This window comes from Pleurodeles waltl, chromosome 2_1, assembly GCF_031143425.1.
Source record: "Pleurodeles waltl isolate 20211129_DDA chromosome 2_1, aPleWal1.hap1.20221129, whole genome shotgun sequence".
NCBI classification, from domain to species: Eukaryota; Metazoa; Chordata; class Amphibia; order Caudata; family Salamandridae; genus Pleurodeles; species Pleurodeles waltl.
Genome location: NC_090438.1, coordinates 185290447 through 185310675, shown reverse-complemented (window position 1 = coordinate 185310675; position 20229 = coordinate 185290447). Strand labels below are relative to the sequence as shown.

The following is a 20229-nucleotide window of genomic DNA, read 5'->3' as shown; positions in this document are numbered from 1 at the left end:
GTAGCAGTTAAGATGCACTAAAAAGATGACTCCATACCGAAGTAAACTGCAGTATACACTTGGCGTTCTGTAAGCTCCGATAACAGCTTCTGCTGCCCTAGGCACATTGTACATTTGTAGCCTAAGCAAAGGTATCAACACCTTCCCCAAACAAGCCTTCATAGGGGGTAACAGCCGACAGAAATCTCTCAAAGATAGCAATAACATTTTAGACATCAGTGTTGAATCAGTTATTCCACATTTACCAACCAATATGTCTCGGCTCTAAAGATCGAGCTATTGCCTTTCCAAATATCTTTTTCACAGAACAAATATCCTAAAGTGGCCATTAGCGTGTCGTAATGCATTTGAAGACATGCATCATGATACATTACGCAAACGTAAGTCAGGCCATATTGGAGTGGGGTTTCTTTTAAATAAAAAGCCATTCTAAAATTACCAGCATGTATGATTGTGTGATTAAATATGCACTCGTATGTGACACGAGGAGCCATTTTTGCATTTCTACTTTACCATTCAAAGATAATGGGCGACAATTAAAGAACAGTAAATTAACACAAAAATGGAAGTGCACCAAAGTACAAAAAAGAAAATAAGCTGCCTGTAGCACTTTGCAGGTGCCAGGCCATCATAAATAAATTTCAAAAACTGAAAATGGTGAGAGGGACATTGAAAATCGGAAAGAGGAGGAAAATAGAAAGTGTGGCCCGGGGCAGATGAACAAGCGGGGAACAGAACAAAGACCAAGAAAACACGTACACTCCCATGTAGGGCTGTAAGCTAAATAAACAAGCATTTGTAATGCAATATGTCCCACATATTTCGAACAAGTTAATTGTCATCTTTTGACAACAGCGCCTACAAACAAAAACAAAAGAAAACATGAAAAGAAACTGAGAAAAGCCTTCTTTGCAAAATAACAAAGTTAGCTTTAAAAAAAAATGCAATTTTGTGCCTGCTGGGAACGTTTTTGCCAGTCACAATCCTTCTCTTTGAGGGGCATTCAAATTTAAAAACAACAAATAGTACCTCGATCAGGTTGGGCGCAGAGGATAGGCACTAATTAAGTTGCATCAATTAGTGCTTGAGCCCTGCTCCACATGGAGAAACTGAAATGATGCCAGACAAGCCTTTCAAATTACAAGACTGTAAAGGAAGAGTGCCACTTAAACCAACAAATTGTGAGCGACAGGCAGGCTTCAAGCCCTTTAGTGAACACGAGAGTCTCTTGCAAGCGAGACGCATGCGCTTGCGCATGTGCTCGCAGACCCGATTCTAACAAAAGCCCCATGAAGCGAGCAGTGGAGAGATACAACTCATCCAATCAAAACAGTAAGACCAAAATACTCTTTGGTGTGACAAACACAAGAATAGAAAACAAAGCCACCCAATCAAGAGCGAAGGCCTGACCCAAACAGCACAGTAGGTACGTTATGTATTGGAAACAACAGTTCTGCCAACACACAAAAAAGCAGATTATAGCTGAGACCTAAATATGTCAATCTGACCTGAGGGGCTTTAAAAATGTATACAAAATATTTTCTCCCTTCTACACACCCTCTCATTATTAAATCATCTTTAAGGAGATGGGGGCTGGGATCTTAATGCTTTAAAGGAAACAGAGCTCCTACTAGCACACATTAGTATAGACAGCATTTTGTTTTGTTTTTCATAATAGACATGAGCTTTACATTTTATACTATCAAAGTTCATTTTTATAGCAAAGCTTCTTTGCCTCTACCCCAAACATCCCTCACTCACTTGTGGGCTAGTTTCACTTAAATCCTGACCTAGCATCCTCCATGAAACAACAAAAAAACTTCTGCTTGTTAGAGACGTCATTGATGGACGTGGTATATCTTTCTGTCTTGCCATTAGCATTGTTGATGTAATGATACATATACCGCTGCACTTCAATTGTTCAAAAGTGCAAACAGGGGTGAAAGGGAAATTCATTTTGCATTTCACTGCATTTTACAACCTTTCCACATTTTTGGGGACAGTTAAAACATTCTTCCTTGCATTTCACAATTGCACTAGATAATCTTTAAGCTTCATTTCAGTTAAGTAGTTTTTGAGTTATTAAAGGAAAAATAAATATAGACGTCTAGAGATGCAAACTCTCATTGGATCCGACAAATCTCAAAATCAGATCTTATTGGCTGGTGCCACTTCAATTGGGAAGTGGTGTCAGCCATCTTGGGACTTGGATTCAGCCAAGTCCTAAAACAAGAGTAAAAATAAAAAAAAGGGGCCACGGTAGGAATACACTGACCTCAAGGTCTGGTGGTGGGGTCCCAATTTTTTTTATTTTTGTAAAGGAGGTCTGACTAAGATGACATCCTCTCAGCTTAATCATTTTACCTGCCAGGGTAAATGCACATACACAAGATCCCAGAACCAATCAAAGTCACATATTTCCAAAGTATGCACTCATAACATGTGCAACTTTTATAACTTCACATGCAAAACATCTTCCCAATAACTGTTGGACCTGGCTCTTTCTGCAGGGACATTCCCAAACTCTTTGCCTTCCTCCTCGTATTTTAACTGAATTTGTTTTTGTTAGCTTTAGGACTCTGTGCACTTTACCGCTGCCAACCAGTGCTAAAGTGCTTGTGATCCCTCCTTAAAACATTGTAATATTTACTTATACCCCATTGGCATATCAAATGTACTTATAAGTCCCCAGTGAAGTGCACTACATGTGCCCAGGGCCTGTAAATTAAATATTACTGGTGGGACTGCAGCGCTGATTGGGCCACCCACTTAAGTGGGCCTTTAACCATGTCTCAGGCCTGCCATTGCAGGCCCTCTTTGTGCAGTTGTACTGAGTCATGTCAAACTGGCAATATAACCCATTTGCCAGATCTAAACCTTCCCTTTTATACATATGTCACCCCTAAGGTAGGCTCTGGAGGCTGGGTACAATGTATTTAAAAGGCAGGACATGTACTTTTAAGTTTTACATGCCCTAGTAGTGCAACAAAATCCCAAAGTCATTTTTCACTACAGCAAGGCCATAGGTAAGCTTTTGGATTACCTTATTACATCTTATGATTGTAATTCACAATCTAGAACAGATAAACTTTTTCAGTTTGGCGTCTCTGGAAACAGTATTTAAAATCACAACTTATGGTGAAATCGTATTTTAAACTGCAATTCTGAAAATGCCACTTTTAGAAAGTTGGAATTTTCTTACTTTAGCCATTTGGTGCCTACAGCCAGTCTCTGATCACTTGTCTGGTGAGGGTGACAGCTGGGATTTGTGCATTCCCCCTAGATAGCCACATACAATGGGAACATAGGTGTGACTTGATGGGCCATCCTGGCAGGATGGGAGAGAGAAGCTGTACTCAGCCTCACTTACCCCTGAATAGGCTAGTGGCAGCTCCTCCATTTGGCAGAGGAGCGTCACCCTCCGCCAGCATCGGCAGCTGCACAACCTTTACCGGAAAACAATCATAAACGACGTTTATGATTGTTTTCCGGTAAAGAGGGTGGGGCCACAGGGGTGATGTGCACCCCTTCAAAGCGCATGTGTGTTTGGTCGGCCAAACACACATGCGCACAGGGCTCTCTCCAGCCCAGCAACACGGTTGCTGGGCTGGAAAGAGCCTGCACAGGTTCCCAGTCTGCCTGGGAGCATTCACCCTGGGCTCTCCCAGCCAATCCTGATGCTGCTCTGAGCAGCGTCAGGATTGGTGCACAGCAGGCAGGGAGCATGTGCCTGCAGAGTCAGGGAGGACAGAGCATCAGAGAAGGGATTTTTTTTTTTAATGTCATTTTTTTTCCTCCAGATTACCCCCACTAGCGTGCCGCCCCACCCCTTCCAAACATGTGAGCCGCTACTCGAATAGGCTATGTCCTGTCCTCACACAAAGGGCTGCATACCCCCGCTGTAGCCAGTCTGGAGCCAAGGCAGAACCTCTGTGCAATTCAAAGGCCTATCTTTAAAGTCTCCCCCACTTCAAAGGCCCAACTGGGTAGAAGTACTTGATCTCTGATGCCATCAACTTAGTACACTTCTGGACCTGTAACTACTCTGCCAGGAAGAAGGACTGCTGTGCTGCTGAAAAACTGCCACTCTGCCAGACTGCTGGTTTGATGGACTCCTACTTTGCTGTGCTGCTTGCTGCTCCTCTGCCTGGGTGAGGAGGACTGGACCTGCGTCACTTGAACCCAGAGTGACTCCAAGGGCTGACTGGCCTTCTGATCTAAAGTCTCAGGCACATAAAGGACTTCCAACCACACTGCACCTGGACTCTGCCAACTGCGAGTCTGCCCTGCAGAGTAGTGCCAGCCCAATGCTCCTCCAACCATTATGGAGGAGCTGCCCCTGCCGACACATCATCGCTGCTGCATGGAGAAAATCGACACATCACATCCACTGCATGGTTCGGAACCGAATAATTTAAGGTACGTTTATTCAGCAGGCCTAAATGGGACCCTGTAGCCGGCCCGCGCCCTATCTTGGTTGGCCTGAACTTTTGATTTTGTCCCAGTCCAATACAAATGGATATTCCCAGTGGACGGCTCCGGCTTCTAATTGCTATTTTACAGTTTATTCTTTAAAAATTCATACCTCACGTTCTACTTATTGGATTTGTGTTATTTCTGTCTTATTTTACTTATTAAATCTTAGTCTGTTATTCTAAACTGGTGTGGATTCATTTTGTGTTGTGTTTCTACTGTTTAAAGTGTTGCATAAAAACTTAACACACTGCTTCTAAGTTAAGCCTGACTGCTCTGTGCCAAGCAACCAGAGGGGGAGCAAAGTTAATTTAGGGTCTGCCTGACAGTTCCCCAGAGTAAGACTGTGGTTGCTGTTTGAATAAGGTTTACACCCCAGTCAACCAACAACCCAATTTTTAACATCTACAAATGACACGACTGGCAGTGCTATTTGCTGCCAAACAACCCTATACAAGGAACTCCAAAACCTAATAACATACCAAATGCTGTGAGTGAAGCACAATCCTGAATAATATATCATTTTAATCACCAGTGACAAAAGTGTCTGCGTGGTGGAAACAAATGGTGGTGATTTGTGACTGAGCAGTGGGAAAAGACACCTGAAGCTTAGAGAAATAAGTTTGCTGTGGAAGCTACTAGATAGCAGCTAACTACTGGAATAAGAGTAAGTAAGAGTAATGGCGCCCAATTAAGGCTAGCACTGACTGGACGGCAAGACAAGTCAACCAAGCAAAAGCTGAGAAAAGAAATTCAAGACTTCCTGAGCACTGATGAAAGCGATAGGGAAAGGGATAAATTTGCTTAGTTTAGTATAGTCTTGGGGTCCTATCTGCACTGCTGAGGAGGGCCCAAGGCACTCAGCAAGAACATTTTAGGAATGGTGCTGACCTAATATGGAGCTTGAGGAGAATGAGAAGTGGACATTGATATCCCAGAGTCTCTGGTGGGCTCTAGAATTTCATGCACTACAAGAAGCATATAGAGAACAGTTTCAGACTTGACAACAGACAGACCAGGTAGGAATGACAATACAAGCTCTCCTTTCTAGAAGGTTACAAAGGTAAAATAGTTTACATCTACCTGAACACAGCTATCACTACCTTCTTTCAATATGTGGTTACCTCCTTGTCCTCTCTTGGCAAAAATGTCTTATCAACACCGCCTCGTGTCTCACTCACCCCCCACTCTCTGCCTCAGACAATGTAGCATATTTCTCCTTCAAGATCATAAACATTAAGCTTACCTTGGATGTGCTTTTGTCACTTCAAGCAATAGAATCTCCACCATACATCTTCACTGATACAACTAAATGGCTGCTCTCTCTCCGACATCCCAGTGGATCCTATCCATTTACTTAAGGGCACTAACCACACTGTGCACCATCGGACCACTTAGGTCCACAAATCAGCAAAGTCTCACCTTCTTACCACATGTCCTAGCCTATCAGACATTACCCTTAAACTACTCACTCCCACACCTACCTTACACAATGATTCAGATTGCCACTGCCCTACTTTTACTCAACAAACCCATTTCTAACTCAGCGTCCTATTGCCTTGTCGTACCTCCGGCCCTTTTTCAAAATCCTGGAACATCTTTTTAATTGACTGACCTCATTTGTCAATACACATTATTTAATTAATGCCTTTCAGTCTGTTTACTGAACACTGACCTGCACTGACAATGTAATTTTTCATGTTTCCGTCTTGTTTCCAACATGTTTCTGCAACATTTGATACTGCAGACCACATTATGCTCCATCCTACATTCAGTACTTCAAACCAGGGATTTTACTGATTTAATTCTATCTTTCTGATACATTTTCCATTGTATCATGGTGCTTTTCGCTCTCAAAATCTACTCCTCTGCCCAAATAAGAGTTCCTCTGGGTTCCTTTCTCTTCCCTCTACTTTACCTTTTCTATGCTAGTCCTCTCAGAGACATCTTCTTTAGGTTTCTATTACCTATATGATGCCGATCCCTTTGATACTTGGACTTGAATTCAAAATCTTATACTGGCTGCAGAGCCAAACGTTCGTAAGAGCAGTAGCCACACAAGGCCCTGCTGCCTTCATTTTAACATGTTGGCAGATCTGTTATGTTTTCATGTACAGGAAACCTGTGCCACAAATCTCCAGACATATTTTACATGACTACGGCATGCTGCTTACCAAAAATGAGCAAGACTCTCTTGGGGTTTTAGGAACCAACCAAAATTGTACTCCTGTTTACATGGATGACTACTACTTGTACACACCAATACCACTCCCAATAGTGCTGGTGACCGGTGATTCTAGTAATGAGCAAGTCTTTTTACTTAGTCCTCACTGGGGAGATTGCTTACTCCTTCAGACTGGTAAAATTAGTTTAGCACATCCTAAAAGAAATATCTCCTTTCCCATAATTATTTTCTGCATGTGCATGCGACTGCTTGGGTACACGTTAGGTCAGAGTCTCTCCCAATGCAGATAAAGTCCATAAGGTTGGTAGGGTAATTAACAGTGCTAATTGCTGAGTTGGCAGTTTACCCTTTCCAGCTTGTTCACCTGCACTGTTCCTTTAGTTTCCCTCAATCACTCAGGAAGTCATTGTCAGAGCAATAACTGTCTGGCTTCCAGTACCATTTTAAGTGCTGACAAACTATAAACTTGTTCTAGAAGATCAAGGTGACCCCAAGAAAGGACAACATTTAGACAAATAATTTGGACTGGTCAAAGGGTATACCTTGGTCTACCTGCATCCTGCGCTTTGTACTGAAAGCGAGGACAGTTTAAGTTGAATAAACAGACAGAGTTACATTTGCATACACTAATGGCTGCAATGGAGCTGAGGTCAACTGTAAGTAAGATGCACCAGGTTAAGATTCATTCCTTCCGCCCACAAATGTCTCAGGCAAACGTTGAATGCAATTAAACAGTTAGAAATGCCACCCATCCAGAAGTCTGGAAAAAGGCAGCCGACTTAACCTTATTCAGCATTAACTTTTCTATCTGGGGTCTCATCCCAATCATACAGTGAAGGTGGGACCAGAGGCAGGAGCAGGGATGTCTTCTTTTTGGATTACAAACCATAACCCTACACTGCGAAATAGCCTCTGCTGCTGCAGAACCCAGGATAAGGACTGCCCTGGGAGAAGAGAGCCCAGTATGATAGCCAGGTTGGGCATTCGTTAACGTTCCTTTAGGTCAGAAGCAAAGAGGCAGAACTGGAAGCCTAAAACATCTATCCTGACTGACAAGAGTCTCTGTGTAGCCGTCTCAAAGCAGATGCACTTCCCAATACAGATACTGATCATCGTGTGGTGCTGGAATTGTGAAGCCACTGAGCCTTTACCCTGCTCTGCCATACTTGTTGGATAGTAGGAAAAACATGAAATGGAGGATAATCAGGAAGGCAAGTATGTTAAACAACATTACAACTACTACATATTATTTCAAACTACAATGAAGTCTTGTATCTAATCTAGGCGTTTATTCCACATCACTATTGCAGGGCACACCCTATCTGCATCACTTCTATGGGGACGGTAAAGAGCCTGATTAGTTGCATAGTTAGCAGTCTCCCTTTCCAGCTTTTTCCCCTATGCTGTTCCTTCAGTTTTCCTCAATCACTCAGGAATTTATTGTGAGACCAAGACGACTGTCTGGCTTCTGATAAAAGTTTGAGTTCTGACTGAAATTGCTGATTAGTCCTTCCTGAGCACTGCCATTTGGGTGAACAGTCGACAGATTCAGTTGTAAAGGAAGTGAAGTTTCTGCACCTAGTCCTTTTGTCTGCAACTTGAGTGGCCCATCCAGTAAGACTGATGGCACATGGAAAGCTACACACTTATTGTGCTAGTGTTATGGTTACTGCTACTTGGCTTCAGTCACATCCTCCCTGCTGGGAGAGCCATCACTTTACACAAAACCTGTTCCTGCACTTCAGCAAGAAAATACAATGCGAAAGGAAACAACATTAAACAGTTTCCTGAATTTTCCTCTGTTTGAAAATCATATATAAAGGTGGAACCCCACCCACCCTTCCCACATCATTCCAGTTCCAAACTTCTTCGCTGATCAAGGGTGGAGTTACTCTGCAGAATGCTCAGAGTTTCTGTGAACCAGGGCTGGTATCTATTACAGCCAGTCTCCCAGAGGTGAGGGATCCTAAAGTCAATGCACTGTACCAGTGACCGACGGATCTGCTCAAGACCTGAAAACTTGCCGACCTACTCAGAGGCTGATGTGAACTAGGGCTTGTATCTATGATAGCCAGTCTCCCAGAGGTGAGGGATCCTGTACCAGCGAGGGAGGGCTCTGCCTGAGACCTGGAAACTTGCCTACCTGCTCAGATGAAAGAAGGAGAGACTTGTTTTGCAGGAGCTGCTTACCTGAAGAGAAGCCCAGCCGCCAAGTCCAGAGAGAGTAGTGACCTAGGGATAACAGACTGCTGTAGGAGTGTGCTTGGAGTTGATCTGAGTATGCCCAAGGGTCACTCGGCCTCCCTGGGGCACCAAGACAAGCCAACATGAACCTGCGACTTGCAAGTGTGTCCACTAAAGCGATCACCACAGAGGAACACTGAACAACCTTTGCTGACTATGCCTTTGCAGCACCCCAAAAACCATGACCCTGCACCTCGGAACAGAGATCCATCTTAACTATACGCCATCTACTCTCTTGTCACTTTAAAACTGCTCTAGAAATCTCATTTACTAAAGCTGCATAGTGGTCTTAAGTAATTACTGCGCACTCATATCTGCTAATTTTAATACGTTGCTATGTATAGATTTGTTATCTTTTTTTTTTTACTGTGCTTAATGGTACTTGTCTATTCTGTTTATTTTCCAAATTCACTACTCATCACACATCTTCGCTCCACAATTCTATCTGCCACCACACATTTTTGCACAGTGTGTATGTACATGTGCTCTGACTGTGAATATATTTGTTCAAATAAATTGTGCAGAAATTGTTTCAATGAAAAACAGAGTCTTGTTTGCTCACTCTGAACTGTACCAAGCAGGCAGGTTTACAAGTCTAAATTGACTGATGGGTTAGCACCGTTGAAAAAAAATGGGACCAAATGAACGATTTTACAAGAAGAATTTTCACTTATGCAAGTTAAAAGGTCATAGGTTCTGAAGGGACACTACTGAAATGGTTTAATTTCAGTATTCTGTTCCTTAAAGTTGGCTGAAAGGACATGGGATATACAGACAGTTCAAAACAAGAGCATGCCACCTGCATTTCCCCTTCTGTTCATGTTGCCACATATCAAATACATTAGGAGTCATATTCTATGAATGAGAATCTACTGGGAAGTAACATAGTGGGGAAATATAAATCATTTACATAAACCTTTTGTATATCTCACTATCTCAGACTACAAGAAGTAGAACTAGAGAGATTTTACAAGCTCAGGCAGCAGAACTAACAGAGGTACACAGAAGTTATAGGCTCAGAGGAGGATTACATCAATTGTACGCACTCAGTCTTTAGACAGCACTACTCAAAATGTCATACAACGCTTTATCACTGCAGATAATAAAATGCCTTGACATCAACCATGTAATAACTGCCACAGCAGCTAATGCCTGTGGCACTGAGGAATCAATATGAGCAGTATGTATTCTAAACTCGACATTAATAATTATTCAAATATCAGCTTTAAACATTTTGCAAATACAACGTTTTCCACCAAATATAAGCTTGTTACCAATTCTGCTACGAAAACATAAGCCTTTCATTTCTGGTTAAATAATTAAGTCGGTCCATCCTGAAGAAAATATCTAGTTATTTATATTTTTAACATTTTGCCTACAAAAATAGACCTATAATTTTCTATTGTATACCAGCATGTACTACTATGAGACAAGAAGAATTCTGCCTTAAATGCATGTATGCCAATTTATCACCATTAACCAACCACAAATGAGGCACCGACATCGGTATACCAGAAATAGGATAATCAACAGTTCTAAACAAGTTGTCTGCCATTCCCTGGGGGTTTGCGATGCATACTCAGGGGATCCCCCAATACTTAGAGAATGCCAGGCCATTTCCCCTCAGGTGCTGAACCTTTTTTTTGGCTATTTGGGGCAGTTCGCGCTTAGGCCTCATAACTTTTTGCCCAAAAAAGCTACCCAAGCCAAATTTGCATTCTATTTTTTCCAGCATCCTAGGGATTCTAGAGCTACCCAGAGTTTGTGGGATCTCCTACAGGAGGCCAAGAAATTAGCCAAAATACAGCAAAAATGTTGTATTTATAAATTTAAAAAAATGGGAAAAAGGCTGCAGAAGAAAGCTTGTGTTTTTCCCTGAAACTGGCATCAACAAAGGGTAAAATTACCATCTTCCCAGCTTTCAGGAACAGGCAGACTTGAATCAGAAAACCACATTTTTCAACACAATTTTGGCATTTTACTGGGACCCATTGTTCCTATTTTTTGTGCTTTCAGCCTCCTTTTAGTTGGGACAGAAATAGGTGTGAAACCAATGCTAGATCCCGGACAGCTAAACATTTCTGAAAAGTAGGAAAAATGTTGAATTCAGCAAGGGGTCATTTGTGTAGATCCTTCAAGGATTTCCCTACATAAAGTAACAGCTAAAATAAAAAAAATATTGAAATTGAGGTGAAAAAAGGGCCATTTCTGTCCACACTTTCTTCTAGAACTTTTTCCATCTATGGTAGATTTTTTTTTAAACAATATACCTTTACATATGCTGGACTATTCTGGTTGTGGGGATACGTAGGGCTTGTAGGTTCATCAGGAGCCCTAGGTACCCAGAGCCAATAAAGGAGCTGCACCTTGCAATGGGTTTTCATTATATACCGGGTATACAGCAATTCATTTGGTGAAATATAAAGAGTGAAAAATAGGTATGAAGGAAACATTTGCATTTCCAAAATGGGCACAAGATAAGGTGTTGAGAAGCAGTGGTTATTTGCACATCTCTGAATTCCGTGGTCTCCATACTAGCATGTCTCAAATAGACGTCTTTTTTACACACTGTCTTACATTTCGAAGGATAAAATGTATAGAAAGACAAAGTGCAATAACACTTGTTCTTCTATTCTATGTTCCCCCAAGTCTCCCAATAAAAATGGTACCTCACTTGGGTGCGTAGGCTAATGCCGGCGACCAGAAATGCAACATGGACACATCACATTTTTACATTGAAATCTGACGTGATTTTTGGAAAGTGCCTAGCTTTGGATTTTGGCCTCTACGCTCAGCTGGCACCTAGGGAAACCTACCAAACCAGCACATTTTTGTAAACTAGACACCTAAGGGAATCCAGGATGGGGTAACTTGTGGCACTCTCACCACGTTCTGTTACCCAGAATCCTTTGCAAACCTCAAAATTTGGCAAAAAACACTTTTTCCTCACATTTCGGTGACAGAAATTTCTGGAATCTGAGAGGAGTCACAAATTTCCTTCCACCCAGCATTCCCCCAAGTCTCCCAGGAAAAATGGTACCTCACTTGTGTGGATAGGCCTAGTGCCCAAAACAGGAAATGCCCCAAAACACAACATGGACACATCACATTTTCTCAAAGAAAACGGACCTGTTTTTTGCTAAGTGCCTAGCTGTGGATTGAGACGTCTAGCTTGTCCGGCACCTAGAAAACCTAGCAAACCTGGACATTTCTGAAAACTAGACACCTAGGGGAACCCAGGATGGGGTAACTTGTGGCACTCTAACCAGGTTCTGTTACCCAGAATCCTTAGCAAACTTCAAAAGTTGGCAAAAAAAAAAAACTTTTTCCTCACATTTCGGTGCTGCAAAGTTCTGGAATCTGAGGGGAGCTACAAATTTCCTTCTACCCAGCATTCCCCCACTACTCCCAATATAAATGGTACTTCACTTGTGTGGGTAGGCCTAGTGCCCGTGGCAGGAAATGCCTCAAAACACTACGTGACACATCAAAATTCTCAAATACAAAACTACCTGTTTTTGCAAGGGGCACCTGCTTTTTTGGTCCTGGGCTCAGGAGCCATCTAGGGAAACCTACCAAACCCAGACATTCACGAAAACTAGACACCCGAGGGAGTGCAGGGAAGTGTGACTTGCATGGATCCCCCAGTGTATTCTTACACAGAATCCTCAGCAAACCTCAAATTTAGATTTAAAAAACAAAAATAACATTTCCCCCACATTTCTGTGTGGGATCACAGCACCGGCACAAATTACCTACCACCCAATGTTCCCCTCAGCCTCCCGATAAAAATAATACCTCACTCGTGTAGGTGGGCCAAGTGCCTGTGACAGGGAAGAGACAAACATGTCAAAATTGAGGGAGAAGCAAAGTGGGTCCAAAAGGGCAGTTTGAAAAAAATGTGTTTAGGCTGACAAGTGGGGAAGAATTTTTATCGGTAACGATAAAGCAATGCGAGGTGGTAGGAATTTTGTGGATCCCTGCAGAATCAAGAAGGTTCCATCACAAAAACATGGGGGAAATGTGTGATTTCAAGCAAAGTTGGAGGTTTGCAGGGCATTGTGGGTAACAAGATGGAGCAGGGTGCATTGGAAGCACACCACCCTGGACTCACCCAGATTTTTAGTTTTCAGATGCGTCTAGGTCTCGTAGATTTTTCTACATGGCAGCATTCCAAAGTCCAAAAAGTGCAGCCCTCACCATTCCAAGTGGGACGATTTTGAGAGTTAGACAAGCTCTCATAGTCCAAATGTAAAACCAAAACCCAAGATAATAAAATGTCCTCTTTCTTGCCATTGGGATAAGATCTTTTAGTTTGCGGGGGAGAGCTGAAAGACTGTTAGCCCCTAAAGTTGGGGTTGGGGCATAACCATGACCATACTGGTTAGTAGCCACCACCCCACTATTTTTTTTTTTTTTTTAATTCCCTGGCATCTAGTAGGCTTTCTGCTAGTAGCAGCTTGCAGGGCAGCACGTTTGGGGGTGGGGGAGATACAGGAGCGGGAGGAAATAAATATTACATAAAAAAAAAACACTTACCTTTTTCGCCGCCGCGCTCCGCTGCTTCCTCGCTGGTGCTGCAGGCGCAGGCTCACAGCTCAGAGCAGCGTCAGGATTGGCTGGGAGCACCCAGCCAGGGCGCCCCTAGGCAGACTGGAAGCCTGTGCACATGTGTGTTTGGCCAGCCCAAGATGGCCGGACAAACATCACATGGGCTTTTAGGGGGGGTGCTGAGCTCTCCCCCTCACTGCTCATCACCCTCGTTGCTCCAGCCCTTTACCAGAAAACAATCATAAACAAAGTTTATGATTGTTTTCTGGTAAAGGTTTTGCAGCTCCAGCTGCTGGTGGGAAGATGATGCTCCTCCGCCCAAACGGGGGAGCCGCCACTGCTTTCTCCCCGCCGGGGAGTGGATGGGGGTAAATGCCCCATCAACTCACCGGTGGGCAGAACAACTTTGTCCCCATTTATTTGAGATGGGGGTATGGCCATACCCTCCACCCTCTTTTTTTGGAAAAAAAATTCTTCCCTGGTGTCTAGTGGGCTTTCTGCCCCCAAGGGGGGGCAGAAATGTCCAACAGTAATGTGCCCCAATGGGGAGCGACCCTTGCCCAAGGAGCTGCCCCCCCAAACAAAACACACACAACCACCAATCCCTGGTGCCTAAGTTGTTTCTAAAACTCCTACCCCCCCCCCCCCCTCCCCGGGGACAGACCAGCCTAATAGAAATAGGCTGAAATGGCCTAAAATTAATGTGCCTCCCCCCCCCCCGGGGAGAATCGACCCTTGCGTAAGGTGTTGCTCCCCTTGCGTGAAAAGGGCACCAAAAAAATCACTGGTATCTGGTGGTTTCTGTCCCCCCTGGGGGCAGATTGGCCTAAGAAAAATATGCCAATCTGCCCCCAAGGTGGGCAGCAATGGCCTAAAATAAAATTGCCCCCCAGGGGAGCGACCCTTGCCTAAGGGGACGCTCCCCTTGCGTGAAATTGACATAAAAATAAAAAATCCTTGGTGTCTAGTGATTTCTGCCCCCCCCCTCAGGGACAGATTGGCCTTATAAAAGTAGGTGGATCTGCCCCCAAGAGGGGCAAAAATGGCCTAAAAACTATTTTATCCCCACGTATAAAAAATAATAAACAAAAATAATCCCTGGCGTCTAGTGCCTTCTGACCCCCCTCCCCCAGGGGGCAGATCGGCCTAATAAAAAAATGCCCCCCAGGGAAGCGACCCTTGTCCAAGGGATGGCTCCCCTTTATTGTTTATTCAGAAAAAAAAACTCCCTGGTGTCTAGTGGGCATTTCTGCAGCCCGGTCGCTTTACAATCTGCCTGCAGAAATGCTCAGAAAGACATGACAGGAAAGGAAAAGCCTGCTCCCACCCCCTGATCGGAAGAGAAATGCAAGCATTTGTGGGGGCGACCTCTGATGAGGTCAGCGCGCGATTGAGTGCTAACGTCATCAGACAGGGGGGTGGGTGGAGTCGGGGTGGAAGGGGAAGTGATTCCCCTTCCATCCCTGCCCATGGGAGGGGGGTGGGCCGGGTGCAGGACGAGCTGGTTACATCCTCAGCACCTGAGGACATAACCAGTTCGTCCCAGGCACCCGAGGGGTTAACAGGTTAACAAAGTGGTTATAAAGAAGTAAAATGTAAAACTGAAAAGTTTTAAATCATGTGTAAGTATGAAGGCATTTTAGACTGGAGCCAAACAATTTAACTGGCACCCTCAGATTTGTGGGAATGTGGCAAGTACATCAAATAGAATACAGTACGGATGTTGGGTGACCTCAATTGAATATACAGAAGCCCTGTTAAAGTTTTTTTTTTGTATTTATTGGAGAATTAAATAAATTATTGCATCATTTGTGAATGTGTTTGATAAATGCTTGTTTCTGTAGTTTTGAGCATTGTTTCGTTCAAATCTTTTAAATGTATTACAGTGATGCCCCTAGTATCCAGAAAAGACTTGGTGGGGGTCCCCAGATTCCAATTATGAATTAGTGGGAGGGTCCCCAGATTCCAGTAATCATTAAGTGGAGCTCCACAGGAGTTAAAATGTTAAGAACCTTTTGGATATATGATTCCAAGAATAGCCAGCATTATGCCAGGAATGGTCTCATAGGGCTAAGGATAGCCAGCATTATTTCAGGGGCTGGTACTATCATGCTATGGATGTCCATCATCCACTAAGGATGGCCAGCAATGTGTCATGTGTGGGTTCCACCATGACAAAGATATCCAGCATAAGTCTAGGGAACGTGCATCATCATGCCAAGCTAATATGCCCAAAAAGGCAGCATTATATCATCATGCCAAAGGTGCATAAAAAATGCCAAGAACTATGGTCGCTATAAAGCCAGGGTGACCATTTAGTCAAAACAAATCCACTAGTATCAAGGAAGCATGTTTAGCATCTTTTAGTATTTACATAGCGCAAAACTAGCCAGGGAGAAACAGCACACTTGAGACAAGGATGAGACTCCACAACTTATTTTTTGCCATGGCCAGTATCACAGCAAAGGTGGGCACAGGCATGTCAGTCTGCCCACGATTTGCACACATTGGTCACCATGATGCCCCAGTAGCAGTTCCTTCATGCCATGGCCTTTGATTAGTGGTTCTTAAACTGGAGGTCCGTGAGGCCTACTTAGTGATTTTGCGACTGCTTAGAAATGTAAAAAATATTGACAGATTAAGTGTATTTAAAGAAGTAATTTTACATGAGGATGAAAAACATGAGTTCTTGTGGGTGAGCATTTGGAAATGAATTTCCAGCTGCCATAAAAAGGTAACTTACATATTTTAAAATTATGCAAATTAATATATCTTAATCGAATGGTCATGGGACAAGTAATGATAGATTTATAACCAATTCTCTTTTACATTCTGCAAAGCATATTTTTAGGTGGTACCCTAATTTCAGCAAGACCACATTTCATTAAGAATTCAGAGGCACAACCCTTAAAAGTGGATGTGGAGATAGAACATCTCATCTGCCACAGGGAAATCACACTGGTGATAGGGTGAGGGCAGAATCAAGTGTAAATGCCTTGGTCTGGCACATAAAACTATCCACTGTGAAGCCCCTAAACATCTTCGACAAAACCTTTTACTCAAGTTCTTTCTTAGCTCGCTTCTAAGGACACAATTGCAAAAAGCCTATGATGAGAGGGCAAAGTTGCTCAGTTCTTGCTCCCAAGCTGTGATGTGTCTTTTACTGTTTACTAAATTAAACCTATCCCATCAAAGGTTCAGATCTATACTTACACCACTGTTGTGCTCAGTGTAACTTTCATTCATTCTGCAGGCTCTGATACCCTAGCATCTAGAGATGATGAACACGTAGTGCGTGCAATGTACATATCTTTACTACTTGAGGTGGTTATGGAGCTTCAATCTGCCATAACTGTATTGCGTTTAACTAATCGCCTGGTTGCCTGCCCAAGGGAGGGCCTAGACGGGGACATCTGGCATAAGTGGTCATCTATAAACCCTTCATGGCATTAGACGTCACCAGATTAATACATTGATTTATTCATAATGTAGATGAGAGATCAATTACATTTACACTACAAAAAGTTGTAATGACAGTTAATGTTATTTGACACAAATTTTGTGTCTCTCATATTTCTCGCTAAGTTAGGTCATGACATATTGCAAGGCCGAGACGACCAACCTTAGGGTAAGAGGCCGACTTTGGTTTACCTGCGAAATATACTCACTTGGCTGTGTATTCTTTTCCCTGAGATACACTGGGCAACAGAGTTTTTAGGTTGTGAGATGTTCTGCTTTGCCCAGGTAGGCAAAAAAAAAAAATATTGGAAAAAACTCAAACTTTAGAACAAAATATCTATCTCGATGGCTGCGCAGACCTAATAACAAGCCTCCTATAGGACTCCGATGAAATACCACCAGTGTCCTTCACAGACTAAAAGCAGAAAGCCAACCAACCGTACTGAGTAAAGCCAATGAAACGCATCAGGCACATATATTAACTTGCAACTGCTGCGAGGCCCAGTGATCGGCGGAAGTGTGGCCCTGCCTCACTCTGGGCACCAGCTTTCCTCACTTCATATGTTCTTAATGAGGTGTTTACAAACAAATGATGGGATCCTAGTTTAAACAGCAGATTCATCATCTGAGCACAAACCAAAACAGGAAGTGTCAAACTGTCCACGAGGACAAAGCTGAGGAAAAAAAAACACAAAGGTCCCGGCTAACAAGCTGCTAATATTGAGGCAACGTGTGTATCCGATTCGGAAGGTGCCCAACAGAAGTAAAAATCTTGGTCATGTAGTAAAGAATCTCGCCATCTAACCAGCATTCAAATGTTTGTTTTCAAAGACCGCAAACAATGAAGTGCGAGTTCTGTTCTTTCCACAAACACAGCAACGTATATTCCGAATTCAAAGTTGCTTGTTTATAGAGACCTGTGATGAGAGGAAAATTATTTTGTATCCGGACACAGACCATGTAAATACTAACTCGGTCATAAATGTATAGTACAAGGAAAGCTCTCCTGCGTGAAGCACTGCTTAAGAGGTTTCTAAACATAAATGACCCTCTCTCTCACACACACACAGCTCTCCCCAAAGCACGAAGCAGACTCACTTTGTGCATCGACAAATAAAGCATGTGAAAAAAAAAAATAATAAACAGACGAATGACTAGCGAGCTGGTCTAAAATACGATGCATCCTTCCGTGGCTGCTATTGAGTTTAACCACCTTCGAATAACGGCACCGAGGCGGTTTCCGCTGGCAATTAAGGGCTCCGTGCCTCGCAGGCTGCTAGCACCTAGCGGCGGTCTCTGCCGAAGACAGCAGCGTCACGCGACTTTATCCAGAGTGCACTTTAGAATTTGCTCCGCGTTCTCCTTATGTCCTTCCCCGAACCCCCTTTCAAAAACACAAATCGCCCACGGCAAGTAACCGTTTTCCATCTACTTCACGCTCATTTTTTTCTCATTTCATATCTTCCACTCACGAGCTGGGTCGCTGCTTTCCCTTCCACGTCTTGCGTCTCGTTTATCGCCTGCGCCGTCCCTTAAAGTCGCAACCGAAGCGTTTTTTAGACTAAAGGATGCCCCCAGAACTCACACGACCTCCTCAACTCGATACAAGTTAGACAATTCATCCCATTCTTACCTCCACAGACCCCCTGACAGTCGCAGGAAGGCAGACGTGGGTTTTTTCACAGACTCCACATTTGGCCGCGCCGCCCGCCAGGAGCACACAGCCCCAGTGTGCGCGCTAATGGGAAGCAGCTGGGCCGCTGGCGTGCGCTCGGAAACGTACCGGGAGGAAATGCCTTTGGTTGGGCCAGTCAGGTTCAGCCTGCAGTTATGTGAGAAAGTGGAAACGGGGCAGTGCGGTGTCACCCGCAATCCCCCGTGTTCACAGTAAGAATCTCATGAACAAGTTACCAAAGAACACACTCTTCATACCGACAGCAATAGAAGTGACGCTTTTTTCGATGTATGATGGACTCGGATATTCATAGGAAAAACTACATCCAAAGCCCGGAATATCTTCGCATCTTGATTAAACTTGCCACGGCAAGCATGTTCGTACTGTGCCTGGTCTATATACAGAATTATGGATGGGTACCTATCAATAGCGAACAGACTCCAAGCGAGACCATATTGACAAAGAGTGAAGTCACAGGAGTCTATGATGTTACTTGACTCCACAAGGTGGAGAACTCCATGTCATAGACGAGTACCCATGTGCAATTCTAGGTTTGTTTGGTTGAACCAGAATTGCAAGGATACAGGAGTCATGGGAGATGCCATACACAACACAACCTCCCCTCCCATCACTGTGCTGAACAGTATAATTAAATGCACCACACATCCTCCCTGGTAATTTTGTCCCTTCTCTGTTCAAATATAAAAAAATGGCACCCCGTCACCCTCCCTGCATCAGTATCCTATTTCTCTCCACATTAACAGAATAAGTACCCGGAGTCTTGCCATCCTCCCACAGCACCATGTCCTCCCACTGCCCAAATCCTACATTAATATTTGGGGTCCTCCCTCTCTCACTAATCAAATTCCACAATACCTCCACCGTAGATCTATTAAAAAAGAAAAATCTGGTGTCCCTCTTCCCTTACCAACCTTCTGGTTGACCTTCCCAGTCCCACACCATCAAAAACTCACACTCTCGGCTCTGGGCCCAAGAGCGGTGATGCAGCGGTGTACTGGCAGAGGATTGTAGGTCATGCTACCATTGGATGTCAGCAAGGGGAGTTGGGAGCACACTGCCTCACATCCCAGCACAGTTCGCCCCTTTGCATCCTGGTAAATGCAGTTCACAGTTAGCGCTTACTTGAAAATTATCCGTAGTTTTTCACCAAAGTTGGTGCAGACATTGCTGTATATCTCTAGACATGTGTGTCTGGGTTTAGCAGTAATGGGGCAGTTATGGCCAACAGTAATGTGCCCCCATGGGGAGAGACCCTTGCCCAAGGGGCTGCCCCCTCCAAACAAAACACACACATACACACACACCAATCCATGGTGTCTAGAGGTTTCTGCCCCAAAGGGGGCAGATTGGCCTTACAAAAATAGGCTGATCTGCCCCCAAGGGGGGCAGAAATGGCATAAATACAATTTGCCCCGCAAGGGAGCGACCCTTGTCTAAGGGGGTCGCTCCCCATACATAAAAACAAAGTAAATAAAAAATATATATATATCCCTGGTGTCTAGAGGTTTCTGCCCCCCCCCCCCCCGGGCAAATCCGCCTAATTATATTAGGACGATCTGCCCCAGGGGGGCAGAAACAGACCAAAAATAAATTGCCCCCCTGGAGAGCGGCCTTGCCCAAG

The 20229-nt window shown here is 43.8% G+C and overlaps 1 protein-coding gene across 8 annotated transcripts in view; it reads right to left on the bottom strand.

Annotated features, from left to right (window-relative positions):
* The window catches only part of KIAA1210 (KIAA1210 ortholog), a 487569-nt gene that overhangs the window by 248656 nt on the left and 218684 nt on the right, over positions 1 to 20229 (bottom strand). The window contains exon 1 of one of the 8 annotated variants that reach the window (XM_069212354.1): positions 18546 to 18652. The exons of 5 other annotated variants lie outside the window; for them this stretch is intronic. The gene's annotated coding sequence lies outside the window, so the exon portion shown is untranslated. Of the gene's footprint in view, positions 1 to 18384; positions 18510 to 18545; positions 18653 to 20229 lie in introns of those variants that run through there. 2 more of the 8 variants (XM_069212357.1, XM_069212346.1) reach the window with 2 other exon arrangements.